The 16,610-nt window shown below is 42.4% G+C and overlaps 1 protein-coding gene across 1 annotated transcript in view; it reads left to right on the forward strand.

Moving 5' to 3' along the window:
* Positions 1-8,171: 8,171 nt before the first annotated feature.
* TAMM41 (TAM41 mitochondrial translocator assembly and maintenance homolog) overlaps positions 8,172-16,610 on the forward strand; it is a 35,143-nt gene continuing 26,704 nt past the window's right edge. The window contains exons 1-2 of the mRNA XM_042454331.1: positions 8,172-8,302; positions 10,397-10,489. The gene's annotated coding sequence lies outside the window, so the exon portion shown is untranslated. The remainder of the gene's footprint in view (positions 8,303-10,396; positions 10,490-16,610) is intronic.

The raw sequence follows: 16,610 nt of genomic DNA on the forward strand, positions 1-16,610 counted from the left end.
TTCAGGCTCAGGGTAGAGTCCAGAAGGACGCTGAAGCTGTGAAGCTGCATTTTCAGGGGGAGTATAACCTCAATCAAAGAGTAAATTTCAAGCCCTTTCATCCACTTCCAAAGGTTTTGGTAAGAGTCATCTTGATTTGTTGATGAAATGATTACCGTGAGGTGCTATATGCACCACAGAGTCATGCTTGGGGCTACCAGGAAGAAGGCTTTATACTTTGTCTCACCCCATGACCCTCTGAATCAGTGATCTTCATACCGCTTCCTCTGCTGGTGACATAGGCTGGCCCATCGAAGAAGGGCACTTTTTCATATATTGGGTCAAGCCATTTAGAGCTTGTATGTTAAAGTGAGCATCATGAGGTATATTGACAACCAGTGGAGGTCATGATTCATTTGGGAGGGGCAAGATATATTCTTACTAGTGTGTGCTTCCTGACCTGGACTTCTACATTCTGTCCAATGGCAGTTTCTAAGTGTATTCAAGGAGCGGGTCCATCTATACAGCACATTGACATAGCTCTGTCTGGAGGTTCCCAGAGCATGATAATATGGCCACCCATCTTGGTCCAGGAAGGTCCATAACTGGTGAATCGTTAGAGCTGGACATAGGCAATGGCAGGAGGACTTCAGGCCGCTTCAGGATCTGAATACTCTTGGAGCATCCCAGAGTATTCTGGCCCGTGTAGACTTGTCCCAGGAGACTAGGGTTTGAATTGGCACTCACCCATGACTTTGGCAAGCCACATTCCTCCGCTTTAGAGGTATGAGACCCAGATGGTGTCGCGGATGGTCTAGGACTCCAGGAGATCAGGTCCCTGCTTAACAGTACAAACCCACTCGGTGACCTTGGGCTAGTCACACACTCTCCGCTTCAGAGTTAGGGATAGCATACAAAAGAACTCCAAGAGAGGTTGCCATACAAACAACAATGTTTCTGTAGGATATTCTGAATATTGAAAACATTGGTCACATAAGGAAAAACTACAGCTTATTTCCTTATCACAAGGTTGTCCAAGCTGATTACAGACGATGACTAACCAGTCTGAGTTGACATGCTGAGGACATAGTTTCTGCCAGAAGCAGCTACTGAAAATCTAGGTCTAGAATGCCCAGCTTCTCTATAATGGTCAAAGGGGTTTGCTCATACAAATGTTCCAACAAAGAGAATGATCTGTAAATAACAGCCAGTGTGCTGTAACAAGCCCTAACTAACTAAAAACAAAAGCTTACCAATAGTTAGAGGTGATGAAACAAAACAAGACGCCCAGAGAATAGAATTAACGTGTGCTATAGTACAGAAAAAACACAGTGGATTAAGTCCAGTGGAGTACTGCTGAGTGAACAGGAAAAATTGGGCCAACGCTGAAGTCATGTTGCTAGTGACAGAATTGGCATCACCAGATGGAGGAGAAATGGAGAAGGCCACAATATTGAAATATGACCCACTCCCCTGCAGTTTGAAGCAGTACATTTCAGGGCTTGTAGTTTACAATTCATAGCAAGCCTTGCAAAAACTAGTTGCCAATCTTTGGTGTCATTCGGACTCAGTGTTCATGTGGCAGCAGGGTGATAATAAAACAGGCTGGGGATTCAGTTTGAATATATATAGAAATACAGCCAGGCTGCCCATAACTACTGATTTCTCATCCAGGGATTCAACCCACGGCTTGAAATTATTCAAATAACAATATACAGTTCCAAAAAAGCAAGCCTTAATTTGTCATTTGATACAAGGGACAGCATTTTATCTGCCATTGTAGAGTGGCCCTTAGTATCCACTGGGGTTTGGTTTCAGGCCCCCCTGTGGATACCAAAATCTGTGGATGCTCAAGTCCCTCAATGCATGGGCAGTAAAATGGTGTCCCTTATATTAAATGGCAAAGTCAAGGTTGCTCTTTGGACTTATATTTTTAAAAATATTTTCAAACCGTGTATGGATCAGGGGATAAAGAATCAGGGAGTGGATATGGAGTGATGACTGTATTTAATGGGAATTGAGCATCCTGGATTTGGTAACCACGGGGGGTCTGGAACCAAACCCCTGCAAATACCGGGACACACTGTATGTCTCTTAAAGGCCATGTAAAAAAATATAACTATTCCATCCTAATTTTGGTTTGTGGGTTATGCCGAATGTGAGTGAGTCCCACATCATTTTAAGAGCCTTCAAAACATTTCTACTCTATGTAGCACTATTGCTACACTATGCAGCATTATTGCTCTATATACGCAACAGGGATTTCAGGTTGTGTCTGGGACCAAGAAAAGTGAGCTTGTCGAGGGGATGGTGATGGGGTGTGCAGGGAGGAGAAATAAAATTGGCAAAACCACCTCTGGATTTCTTGCATAAGAAAACCCTGTGACATCATGAGGTTGCCATAGCAAGGCTCTGGTGCCCCAGAAAACTACCATGCCCAGAAAATCAATAGCATGGAGCCTGGTAGTTAAAGCAAGATCAAACCAGATTATTTCTACCAATGTGGATGGACTCCAAATCTACTCAGCCATGCAAACCCGGGTTAACATGGAAAAGTCACTCTCTCCCAGCCTGGAGAGTAAGGCAATGGAATACATCTTCTGAGTAAATCCTGCCAAGAATCTTGATGGGTCTCCATAAGTTAGAGTCACCCTTAGAACAAAACAACATAGTAGGACTTCAAATCATTGGCCATATGGAATATAACAGAGTTGAGAGAGCCTGGCATCACTGCCTTTTATGTCTGCATCTTAATTCCTTAAGGAACCTGAAAAGGGTATACAGAACAGCAGCTGTGCCTTCGGGATTCCTGGTTAGATTTTAAACTACCTGGTTCAATAATTATCAGCTCACATATTCCCAAAGGTCCATTGCCAATCTGCAGAAAAATCAGATGCAATGTTGGTGTTCAGAGCAGTATGGGCACCTCTGTCTACACACATTATCACTCTTGACAGGTACAACCCAAAGCACAAATTACTTATGGAGAAATCTTCAACAGGATTTACTCCCAGGTAAATGGGTTTATGCTGTTGTTGTTGTGTGCCTTCAGATGTTTCTGATGTGGTGGACCCTAAGGCACACAGAGTTTTCCTAGGGCAGTCGTACGTTGGTAAATTTCTCAGAGAGGGTTTGCCATTGCCATCCACTGAGGCCAAGAGAGTGACTTGGCCCCATGATTACTCAGTGGATTTTCATGGCTTGAGTTGAGATTTGCCACCATGTCCTATCCAACACTCCAACCACTACACTCAGTGGCTCATAAAATGATCTGGGATGTTTGAATTAAATAAGCCTAGATCTTGGACGCAAAGCATGGTCAGCTTTGCTAGTACTTGGATGGGGAGACCATCAACAATACCAGTGCTACAGGTAATGCATTAGTTTCCGTATACATGGGTTCTGCATCCATAATTCAACCCTCCGTGGCTTGAACATATTTTTGAAAAGAAGTTCCAAAAAAGCAAACCTTGATTTTGCCATTTTGTATAAGCGGCCACAATCTTACTGTATGCAAAGAGATTTAAGCATCCTGGATTCTGGTTGCATGGGAAGTCCTGAACCAAACTGCGCAGCGATACCAAGGGTCCACTGTATTTCAGAGGAAGGAACTGCCAAAACCACATCTGATGAGTATCCTGCTGAAGGAATTTAAGGTTGCCATAAGTTGGCAGGCACTTGTGAAAGCAAACAGACATCAGCTACAGATTTAGACCCCCTTAACCTAAACAAATCCATATGAAGAGACTTTTCTTACTTATGGCTGAAGTTTAGTTGGTGGGATTTTACACATCTTGGTATTTTCCATTTTGATACTAGAATGAGTTGTCTTATTGCTTTGGTTGTGGGTTGTTATTACTATTTTTTTGCTTTTTTAATTTACGTTTTGAATTTGGTTTGATTGCATCTCGGCCTCAGAGGATGGCATGGCAAAACCTAAAGAAACTTGCCAAGGGTTGCCTTAGGGTGGTCAGAAACACTTGAAGGCCACACAACAACAGCAACAACACTGCAAAAGCAACGGGCAGTATTACTATAGGAAATAAATAAATAATACTGCTTTTCACCATGCTCCTTTAAGATGTTTACAGTCGGAACTTAACATGCTTAGACATTGCATTTGTTATTTAATTTAATATAAATTGTCTGTGAATCCTTTTAGATCAATACCTGTTAGGGGGCAAGCACAGAATAAATACATTACTTCAGGCAACTCAGTAAAATTCAGTTTGTCTGCTAAGGTTTTTTCAGTGTGATTAAGTTTATTTCTTTTGCCTCAGCTATTGGCTTAAGGCCGCCTTAATTGTGACTGGGAAGAGCAGAGAAAGCATGCTAGCCAGGACAAAATGCAGTTTGACATGGCTTTAATGGCCCTGGCTCAGTGCTAGGGAAATTTGGGGATCTGTAGTTTTGTGAGATTATTAGCCTTCTCTATCAGAGAGCTGTGGTGCAGCATCAAACTACAGATCCCAGGTTCCCAAAAGGATGGAGTCGTGGCAGTTAAAGTGGGGTCAAACGGCGTTATTTCTGGAGTGCAGATCCAGATCTGGATTGCCTTTCTCTGGCAACACTTCCACAGTGCAGAAATAATGCAGTTTACTGTTGACCCCACTTTAACTGCCACGACTCCATCCTTTTGGGAACCTGGGATTTCTAGTTTGGCGGGTATTCAGCCTTGTGTGAGGAATCCTGGTGCCTCAACAGATTACAATCCCAGGATTCTGCAAGATGGAGGCTTTTTGCCTCTGGGCCTCGTCCTGCTTTCCTTTGCAAGTAGGCTTGCCTACCCCTGGGGGCGGGACTTTCCCGGTTTGGGGTGGGTCCGCACGGTCCCGCCCCCCCGGTTTGGCCCCACCCCGGATTCCCACCCACCAGGCCCTGGAGGCGGCTCCGCAATGCGGAGCCTTCCAAGGCCTCTCTGGGCCTGGGAGACAGCGTCTCCCAGCCCCAGAGAAGTCTTTGAAGGCTCCGTGATTGCGGAGCCGCTTCTGAGCCCTCTCTGGGCTGGGAGGACAGTGTCTCCCAGCCCCAGAGGGGCCTTGGAGGCTCCATGTTGGAGCTCCAGCCGCGGGGTCTTCCAGGCCCCGTGAGGCCGGGGAGGAGGAGGTGCTTGCCATTGCGGCGATTGCCGTGATGACAGGCGGCCCCACACTCCTTCCCGGCCTGGGAGCAGGCCGAGGCTTCCTCCCAAGCCGGAAGGAGAAGGAGGACAAGGTTTAAAAATGTAGGAAATAGTAAAAAAAAAAAAAAGTCCTACATTTAAACCTTGTCCTACATTGTCTCGGTTTGGAGTCCTCAGCTATGGCAACCCTTTCGCAAGCAAAAAAGTTTCTATCTAAAATATAATCAGCTTTTGATATATCGGTCATGACCGTGGCTATAGATGGAGTGGTGTTTTAGTTTTTTATGTATGCAATTTTATGCCACTTTTCCTTAGAGCTTTTACTGTTTTAAAACTTATTGTAACAGATATTTAAAACATGTTTTTGCTTTTCCTGAGCTGCCTTGGGTCCCTTCCTTGCTGGAAAAGGCGGCACAGAAATGAAATAAACAAATAAAACAATCCATTGACATCATTTTAACTGCCTTGGCTCAGCGCCAGGAATCCTGGGACTGTAGTTATTGTGGCCCCAGGTCTCTTGACAGAGAAGGCCAAAAGTCTCACAAAGTGACACTTCCCAGAATTCCATAGCCCGAGCCGTTAAAATGTCATCGTATTACGTGGGTGATGTATAGTGCTGCTATTTCACTTTGACTGCCTCCTGTGCATTCTGGGCTTGTAGTTTCGTGAGGCCTAGGAGCTCCCTGGCTGAGAATTCTAAAGCCCTCCCTTAAACTGCAAATCCCAGAATGCAACGGAGGAGGCAGCCAGAGCAGTTATAGAACAGCAACGCTTTAAGACGTAGGTAACAAACAGTTTAATTCCTCAATGTGGCGACAACGCCTCAGGAGGTCCTCCACCAGGAGGGCGCGTGACGCGGAGGGGCCCTTCGTTGTTGTGGTGGTCTTCTTGGTCTCTTCCGGCGCTTCCTCGACTCCTGGCGCGGAAGGCGAGGTGGGCGTGGCTCCCCCGGGCGTCTCCCTTTGAGCTATGCTCCTCCTGTGCCCAGCTCGGCTGTGTCCTTCCGCCGATCCTCGCCCACTTCCCCAGGAGCTCGCCTCGCCTTTGCTTATGGCTCGGAGTCTTCCAGAGGCGGGGGCCTCCCCCGCGGAAAAGGGTCAGTGGAAGGGGAGGGGAGGGGAGGGAGAAGAAAGGAGGACAGGCTAGCTACTGATCCCGCACTACTCTCTCTAGTGGCTGCTATTCCACCTTAACTGCGCTGGCTGCCTCCTGTTGCATTCTGGGAGTTGCAGTTCAGGAGGGCCTTTAGAATTCTCAGCCAGAGAGTTCTTAGGTTCACTGAACTACAAGCCCCAAATGCAACAGGAGCAGCCAGCGCAGTTAGGTGGAATAGCGCACTAGAAGAGGCCAGTGTGTCCCCCCAACTGTGCCCTTTAGAGAGCTTCAGCTCCCAGAAGCCTCAGCCATGTCTTGAGCCGTCTCTCCCAAAGAGTGCTGCTGGTGCCTCGCAAAACTACAAATCCCATGATGATGTATGATGGGCCTTGGCAGTTGAAGTGATGTCAAACTCCGTTATCCTACAGTGCAGATGCATCCAAGGAGAAGCAACCCCGCTTTTGGTGCAAAACAAAAAGGCCTCAGTAGGCAGTCCAGAGGGATGAGGGCCCATTGTGAGAGTAATCCATGCTAATTTATTGCGGACTTTAAAGAATAGAGCAGCATTTAAGTCTGGACCTGAAACAACTAGCACCAAAGTAGATGTAAGGTGTTCCATCCCCACAGCAAATCCTGCACATTCTTTACTGATTTAAGGTCCAAAACACACGGCAGAAATAATCCGTTTGAGACTGCTTTAACTGTCCTGGCTCAGTGCTAGGGAATCCTGGGAACTGTAGTTTAATATAGCATCAGAGCTCTCTGTCAGAGAATGCTAAATGTCTCCCAAAACTACATTTCCCAGAATTCCCTCTCATTGAGCCAAGGCACTTTAAAGTGGTCTCAAACTGGATTATTTCTGCAGTGTGTTTTGGACCCAAGTTTCTGGACCATCTTCAAGGACAGAGAACATTGCAGGAATCCATATTGCAAGTGCACCAATTACAGGATTCTATAAGACAGAGCCATGGCACTAAAGTGGTGTCAAACTGCATTACATATCCAGTGTAGATGCACTCTTGGTCTTCTTGACTATGACGTTTCATTCATTCTTTCCATGTATTGTGCATATTGTTAATGTTGCATTACTCAGGCCTGATGTTTTATGGTTAACTGAAGGCAGATGTGTTGAAGTATTTGTGTGCTGACCCATTGAAATTGCCAGCAGTGGGAAGGTATCAATTAGGCATGTCATTCTCAGCCCCATGGAATTGGGAGTTAAATCCAGTTGTTACTTTTAATTTAAACCAGATCCCTGAAGCAAAGTAGGATATGTACAAGTGCTAACTATTCAATTCCCCTAATTCTCTCTTCTCCTCATCTTCTGGAACTCCAATTGGTCTGCTGATGGGGAGCAAAATGTGAGCCAACTTAAAAACTATGAGCTTTATAGGGAGTTAGGATTCATATTTGGCCATATGTTAGTCATAATGAATGTACGTATTTTGCATGGTTCCCTTGTAACTAAGGATGCATCTACACTCTAGAAATAATGCAGTTTGATACCACTTTAAGTACGTAGCTCCATCCTCAGAATCTGAGTTAGTAATTTTACTAGGTCTTTAGTTTCTGCCAAAGACTTGTGGTGCCTCACAAAACTACAAATCCCAGGATTCTGTTTGATGGAACATGCAGTTAAAGTGGTGTCAAACCATTATTTCTGTGGGGACGCACCATATTGTGATTACCTAATGTTGATCCAGCGCACTGTAAATGAAATGGTTAAAACCTCCTTTATAAACTTTGTTTTTACACAGATATATGGGTGTACATACGCACACATATATACTGTACATTAAAGTTATTTGCTTTCAGGTATATGTGTATTTGTGTTTTGTTTTTGTCTTGTAACAATCTGGTGTTTCACATTACATATTTGCAGATAAAGTTATAAAGCTATAACTGCATCCATTCTCTTTTGTATTGTAGAACAACATGCTGTTTTGTGTTTGCAGCTGATGATTCTGTAACATGGCATATGATGAACCTGTCGAGAAATCAGAAGCATTATTCCTTTCTAAAATATTTGGGCCAAAGCCAATCACTAACATCCAGAATTATGGGGCAAGGATTTACTACAATACACTAGTGCCTTGTAACGGCAGGGTAGTAATTACATAACCACGTAGTGAACATGATTGTGGCGAAAAGGCGACACATGCCAAATATCAACTGAACCTATTTTATTCTTTGAGCTTTTGAGTTTTACATCTCTGGTGCTAAATAGCTTTAGGTGACAATAAATCCTATGGAAAAGCCATTTATCTAATATCAGCCATTTAATTGATGTTAGGTACAGTTTTGAATACAAATGTGCATTTATTACTTTTCTTTGTCAAGGCAGGTCACAAATTCGACATGATAAAATATTTTGCATTGTGCTATGGCTTTCAAACCCAGGCACTGACTCCTTTTTCTTTATTAAACATTTGTCATTGGCAGCTAGATTTTTTTTTTTTAGTGTTTTAAGTATTTTCGGTCTGCTGGAATAGAGAGAAGTGGAAACAAGATTTGTAGTAGGAGAGCTTTCTCCACAATTTTTATGTCCACAAAGGAAGTTAAGAGAAATCGCAAATGACTTTGGCTTCTGCTTGTTGTTGGTGGTGCCTTCAAGTTGTTTCTGGCTATGGTGACCCTATCACAGTATTTTCTCTGCCAAAGTTTGTTCAGGGAGGTTTGGCATTACCATCTCTGAGGCTGAGAGAGTGTGATTTGCCCAAGGTCACCCATGGGTTTCATGGCCAAGCAAGGAATCAAACCCTGGTTTCCATCGATAGTCCAACCCTCAAACACTGCTCCACACTGGCTGTCTTGTCTCTGCTTACAAAGCTAAACAAAGGGGAAGCCAAGGTTTAGCTTGCTGGTAGTTCTGCGTTCCTTGGGGATTGTCTAGCAGAAGCAAAAAGTGGGACCAAACAAGCCCATGGCTTAACTGCCCCGTTTTCTTCAGGTTGCACATGCATGTATTGTCTTGGAGTAATTTGTTTTGGGGCCAGCATAGTGTAGCGGCTTGACTGTTGGGCTATGACTTTGGAAACCAGGGTTCAAATCCCCACTCAAGCATAAAAACCCACTGGGTGACCTTGGGGAAGCCACAATCTCTTAGCCTCAGAAAATGAAATGACAACCCTCTCTGAAGAAACTTGCCAAAAAACCCCCAAACCCTATGATAGGTTTACCTTAGGGTCACCATAAGTAAAATGACCTGGAACACACACACACAGCAGTTTATGCTACCTTGGATTTTTAACCAAATGCATGAATACTGGTAATTAAAATACATGGCTCCTTGCCTCAGCCTTCTCCCTGCCTACAAGAGTAATGCTGAATGATAAGTGGGTATAGTTAGAAAGTGTGTTATTTTTAATTTTATAATGTTACCTTGTTCTGTTTCTTCTGGAACAATTCTGGTGGATGAGGCCCTATTTAACGGCGCTATGAGCGCCCGCGTCAGTGCAAGGGGCGGCGCTTTCAAACGCCCTCGCCCGTGACGAGGGCGTCAAAGTGCGGTGCCCTTTACATATGGGCACCACATTTTGACGTGACGGACGCCTACGGTCAGCATGTCTCATGCCTTTATGAGCCGCAAGTGCGCCATTGGGCCTTGCGATTTCACAATGGCACCGGAAAAGGAAGCCGCTTTTTGCGGCTTCTTTTTGGCTGCGCGAGGAGCTGTGCGGTTGTCCGCTGCAGCTCCCTCGCGCAACAAACTAGGGCGGGGCAGACCATCCTTTTTTTGGACGGTATGTATCCTGCCGAAGAGAGTGATCCTTGCTGAGATTTTCCAGTCTCAGGTTGAAGAACTGTCAGAGTTGCAGCCCCTTAATCTCTGTGGGATCTGCTATCCCAGGAGAACATTGTCTGAAACCCCTGAAGTTTTTGTTTGGTCCAAGAATTCTTTGCAAGAGTTAGTATTTTAAGGGTCAAAATACTTTTTGAAGAACAGCTGAGCGACTTACTGGGAGCCCAGAAGAAAGATACTAGTTCCTAATGAAAAGGGGCTTCACATTCTGCCTTCTTGGGATCAAGACCCAAAAAAACATTTCAGACATTTCCTTTTCTCATGTTTAGAAAACTGTTATTCCAAAAGAATGGTCAGCTAGGTTGGCACTGAAGCCTCTTTTTCTTTCCATCTTTGATTTTGGCAAATGAAAGTTTGTTTTTAACTGGCAGTTCAGCTCTTGTTTTTCCATGTTTCAGGTTATCAAATATGGTGTCATTAGCACAGATGTCCTAATTGAAGATTTGCTTCACTGGAAGACTCTCTATGTAGCTGGGCGCCTACAAAAGCCGGTATTTGTTCAGCTTCTTTGTTTAAAATGACAAAAATAAACAGTAACAGCATTGATAATAAAAAACCTTTAAAAACACAGGTTGGGGGAGAATAAAATGGAGTTGGGTAGTACTCTTGCTGTGTATGACCTTAGTGAAACTGATCATTTGCATTCTGTAGAATTTTGAAATAATAGGAATGCATTCCACCTGAGACAACCAAACAACAGATTGTAGTGAGTGTGTATACGTGTTTAAAGCTCAATTAGATTGCACTGGAGCAGAGGGCTGCAAATTCTGCTATCCTGGTGACTAATTCCCCCTGAAGGTGCTGCTTGCTGTAAATAGCACCTTTGGGAACAAAGGGCAGTGTGAGGTGGAGAAGTGATTTCCCGAATTCCCATGCTAGATCAGGAATGTAGCCTGGACTGAGTTTGCATTAACCTTCCCCCCCTATGTCCAAGCATGTTTCTTGAAAATAGCATCAATGCCAGATTGGGAAAGGCTGCAATGGACCCTAGAGTACAGATCCTATTGCATGCTGCTTTTGTGGAATAAATTGTAGATCTGTCATATAAATGCCCTGTCTTAATTTTCTATATCGATATTCATGATTTTAACATTATTACTGTATGTTTTAACTATGCTTTTGGATTTAATTCGTTTCAATGTGTATTTTTAATATGTGAATTGTGGCACTGTTTTTACTGACTGTCTTTATTGACACTTGTACACCGCTTTGATCTTGGGAAAAGCGGTTAATAAATAAACAATTTATTATTTATTATTATTATTATATTGGTGGCTTTCCCTTCCTTTAAGGAGCTTGTTGTATTTTATGTGGGATTAGGCTGTAAGAAAATAATTTCCAAAAAGTATTCAGTGGGTTGTATGGCTGCAGTTGATTCCTATTCTAAGCCTCTTTTCCACTTCCAATTCTGGGAATTCTTGGCTGCTTTTAACAAAACAAAATTGCCATCCATGTTTGTAGAGAAGTTTGCACAGTGGCATGTGAAGCATTCTGATTAACCACTAGAGGGAAGCAGAGCTGAGCCAAATGGAGAAGGGAGAAAATAGGTATTTATTGTACAGTAAAAAGGAATCATATGATGATAGCATTAGTATGATGTGGAAGGAGAAGTTTTGATAGTCCTAAAGTAGTAAGTTTCAGGCAATTTGGCCTTATGCTTGTCTTTAAATTTATTTTGCATAACATTCTATTGAAACCATTAGTAGGAGCTGGTTACTTGCAACAGAAAGCAGGTGATAACATTTCTAATATGTCTCTAGAACAGAAGTAACTGCCATGATTTAAGGGGGCTCCATTAGTAACCCATGGGAACTTAGGGGGCTGCCAGCTTGCTACTGTCCACCTTCATAAATGAAAACAAACAAATAAAAAAGCTTCATTTATATACCACTTCATACCGCCTAAGCAGTGTCTAAGTGGTTTACAACTGTAAGCTAATTTACCCCCAACAATCTGGGTACTCATTTTAGCGACCTCGGAAGGATGCAAGCCTGAGTCAAGCTTGAGCCCTTTTGCTGGGATTGAACTTGCAATGGTTTCAAGTGAGTGGCTGCAGTACAGGCATTTAACCACTGCGCCACCAGTTTCCTCCTCTTAGCCCCAAGGGGATTTGGTGTTGAACCCCTGGCCTGTTTGGGTCCAAGAGAGGACTATGACCAAAGCAGATTGTACCCCACATCCGCAAGTGGTGGTGGTGGGGGGCATTTTTAGTTACATAACAACAAAAAATCAAACATTTTTTTAAATGCTTGAGGCATGCTCATGGGACCCTTACAGCCTTTTGAAATGGCCACAGCATCCATGTTTAGCCTTCAGGCTGCACTTCACCTTGATTTACAATAGTCAAAAGAGAGATTATACAGTGTCTTACCAGTAAAATGTATAGAAGAATTTTTTTTCTTTCCTTCAGTCTTGGAAAAAACAGGAGCTTATTCTTTAGTTAGTTTTTGGGACATTTACAAAGAGCAGATGAGCATTCATGTTGCCTGTTATCTGGGAGTTAGATATAACCAAAGTCTAAATATTGTTTGAAATCCATAGTCATCCACTCGGTTCAGTTCTCACAGGACTCTACCACCTCAGATTGATGGTGAGGGTGTTACTGGCTTAATCCCCTTGTCAAAAATTTCACACTTCGACATGCAGGGAGATTTTGATGCAACTTCTGGTTTGGGGTTTTTTTAAAATCAAGCTTTAAGTATATATTATTGCTCATTTTAACTGTGTACATTTTTTTAAACTTTATTAGAGTTTAAGACTCCCTTATGCAAAATCCTTGGGACCAGAAGTATTTTGGATTTCAGATTTTCCTAGATTTTGGATTATTTGCATATACTTATTGAAATATCTTGGAGATGGGACTCAAGTCTAAACACAAAATTTGTTTATGTTTCATATATACCTTATACACATAGCAATTGAAAGCAATTTTATATACTTTATAAATAATTTTGAACACAATACAAAATTTATGTACATTGAACCATCAAGAAACAAAGGTGTTACTATCTCATCCACCCATCGAAAATGTTTTGGATTTTTGAATAGTTCAGATTTGGAATACCTGATAAGGGGGACTCAACCTGTAGTATATTTTTTAGCTAACCTGTTACTTTGAATTTTATAACTTGCGTTAGATTCCTTGCTAGGAGGAAGACAAGATATAATGTGAATGAATGAATAGCTAAATAAACCTACCCACCTACCTACCTGATGAGCTAGATTATGGTTCCTACCACCCTAGGCTTGTATAACTCCCTCCCATCCCAGCTGGCATGGCCATTGGAATGATGGGAATGGCAGTCCAACACATCAGAAAAACTCCGTGAGTGGTGCTTCCATATGGTTTTCCTTAAGCGCACGGGTCCGGAATGGATCCCCCGTGTAAGGGAAGGGCCGACTATACTGTAATGGACTCTACGTGAGGCTGCCTTTGGAAACTGTTCAGAAACTTTAGCAAGTTTAAACTGCTGTAGCCAGGCTACTGCCTGGAGCTGATTATACTGAGCATATAAACCCCTTACTTGCATCGATTCACTGGCTGCCAATCAATTTCTGTGCAAACTTCAAAGTGTTGGCTAAGACCAATAATAATAATAATAATAATAATAATAATATAAAGATTTATTTCTATTCCTCCTTTTATCGATAGGGAATCAAGGCAGATTACAACAAGTATTAACACATCAAACCGTTAAAATTACAATTATGATTAAAAAGAAGTGGCATATCCTGACCCGACCCCCAATCATAAAACCCCAAAATAAAAACCAATTAAAAAGAGAATAAACAATACAAGTGTTAAAAAGGGGAAAAAAATCCTGTTAAAGGTTGGGTAAAATAGAAAATGAGATCCAGATTCTGTTTCAGTTTGGAGAGAGAAGGTGTGTTTTTCACTGGGGAAGGAAGTGGAGACTGCAAATAGCAAGTACCTCCGTTTTACCTGGATTCAGCTTGAGTCCCATATGCCTAATATGGCTTGGGTTCATATTATCTGAAAGACCTGATCTCCTTCTGTGAGCCTGCTTGACTATGGAGGGAGGCTTTCTCTCAGTCCCACCACCATAGGCATATTCAGTGAGGACATAGGAGAGAGCCTTCTTAGTGGCAACTTCTTGTGGAACTCTCTTTCACCAGACATTTGGTTGCTCCCCTCCCTGTTGTCTTTCTTCAGCAGACAGGGACGTTTATTTAGGTTTCAAACTTGTTACACTGAATTGAGTTTTTGATGGGGGGGAGGTGTTGTGTTTGTTTTTTATTATGTTTTAAATGTATTTTTAAAAAATTAACTTGTATTATTATTATTATTATTATTATTATTATGCTTTACAGTGTGCCCATGTTATACGCAGCTTTGAGCAGGGTGCAAGGGGTGGTGCACGCGCACCACTGTGCCACCACATGCACGAGCCCCATTCACTTGAATGGGGCTTGAGCATGTACAGTATTTGGCTTATGCGGGGGGCGAGGGGTTCCGGAACGGATCCTCCATGTAAGCCAAGGGTGCACTGTATTTATATAGCACTGTAGACTTGCACAGTGCTATACATACAAACAATAAAATAGATAAGAGTAAACTGCCCATGGCGTACAACAGAAGTGTGGTTTAATTGTTTTTAACATATGAATTAATACTGGCATAGTGGTTTGAGTGTTGGACTGTGACTGGAGACTAGGGTTCGATTCCCAGCTTGGCCATGAAACCCACTGGGTGACCTTGGGCAAGTCACATGTTCTCAGCCTCAGGGCAGGCAATGGCAAACCTTCTCTGAGCATATCTTGCCAAGAAAACCCCATGATAGGGTCACCATAAGTTGTAAATGACTTGAAGGCACACAACAACAAATTAATATTTTTATTTGTACAGTGAGCCTTTAGTATCCACTGGGCTTTGGTTCCAGGACCCCTGTGGGTACAACAATATATGAATGTTCAAGTCCCATTGTGTACAGTGGCATAGTAAAAAGGCATTCCTTATATAAAATGGCAAAATCAATCTTTGCTTTTTGGATTTTTAAAAAATATTTTCAAGCTGTGAATGTTTTAATCCATGGATACAGAATCTGTAGATATGGACCATTGCACTATATTTTAAATGGTTGTGAGTTGCCTTCAACCCTGTTTCCAGAGAAAAAGACAAGATATTAAAAAAAATATGAAGTAAAATAAAATAGAAATAAGCCTTACATCTTCTAGATATTTACACTGTTTTATCGCTGCTGTGTTGTTATTTTGGTTTTATCAGATTTGTTTCATTTGCTTGCCTTTCTTTTTATGAAACTTCTTTTATCACTGTGTTGTATTTTTAACAACTTCAGTTTGTGGACTGCCAGAAGAGCTGTAGCTATGGGAGATTTTTAAAAATCTGATAAACAGATCTCTATAAGACTAGTTCACAACCCTGCACATTTGGAGTCTGTGGACTAGACATGTAAATAAAAAGGCAATATAAGTTTAAACATACTGAATGTCAGCTGCATGTGTATTCCCTTGTTTAGGCTTTTTTATGATGCCATTTCAGTGTTCTGTGCATTTTGGTTGCAGAATCAAACTCTTTAAATACGATATATACTTAAAAGGAAAAGAAAATGTGAATGTTTGTACACAGTGTATATTATTTTCATGTCTTTTCTATTCTATTTTTTAAAAATGGTGACTGAGATCCTGCATTGTTGAAGCATATCATAATTATATGTGACAAGGCTAGCTCCCACAAGCCTACCTTTTCAGACTGGCAGTGTACCAACCAAAGGGTTTCTAAGGCACTGCAGATCAATGCGCTGGGAAATGACATCTCCAGTGTTCTCCCAAGCTGTATCTGCATTGCAGATGTAATGCAGTTTGGCACTGCTCTAACTGCCATGGCTCAATACTATGGAATTCTGGGATTTTTAGTTTTGTGAGATACTTAGTTTTCTCTGTGAGAGTGCTCTGGTGCTACCACAAAGTTCAAATCTCAGGATTCTATAGTTAAACGGCATTATTTTTGCTGTGCAGATGCAGCCCCAGTTGAGGGTGTGCCAACTGTAGCACGTTATGAGAAAGTGAATTATGCTACAAAGTTACATCTTGATTTTCAGCTGCATCCCTGGACGCAATTTTTCTTGGTATTCCTAGGCAAATTACTGTCTCTCTACCTTAGTTTCCCCTTTTTAATATGGGGCTAATAGGGCAGTTTTGTTGTAAAGCAGGTACTGAGAATGGCACTGTTTGTATAAATTCTTTCCTCCACACCAACCAGTGTTTGAGGAATGCAGCCTGATGGAATTTATGCCATCTATGTAACTGAAGGGGTGAGAGAGTCCAAATGTCCCAGTAAGTTTAGGCATATAAAGTAAATATGGATGTTACAGGAGTATGTGAGATGATAAACTATTGTACTCTTAAAAGCCTGTGCTTTAGGAAACTAAGGTGGGCTTATACTGGTCAGAATATTCCAGGCTGCTCCCAGAATATTCTGGTCCCAAAGCTGCCCCAAATTCCCTCCATTACCTGTGCACTCTGGAGTGATACTAGGCAGCTGTCTACATAATGCTGCCTGGCGCCACTGGTTCAAGTCACTCCCTCTGAGGCTGAAAACAAGGTGTTCAGCACCAGTTGCATGACTGGATG

The sequence above is a fragment of the Sceloporus undulatus genome, chromosome 2 (assembly GCF_019175285.1).
Source record: "Sceloporus undulatus isolate JIND9_A2432 ecotype Alabama chromosome 2, SceUnd_v1.1, whole genome shotgun sequence".
Lineage (NCBI taxonomy): Eukaryota > Metazoa > Chordata > Lepidosauria > Squamata > Phrynosomatidae > Sceloporus > Sceloporus undulatus.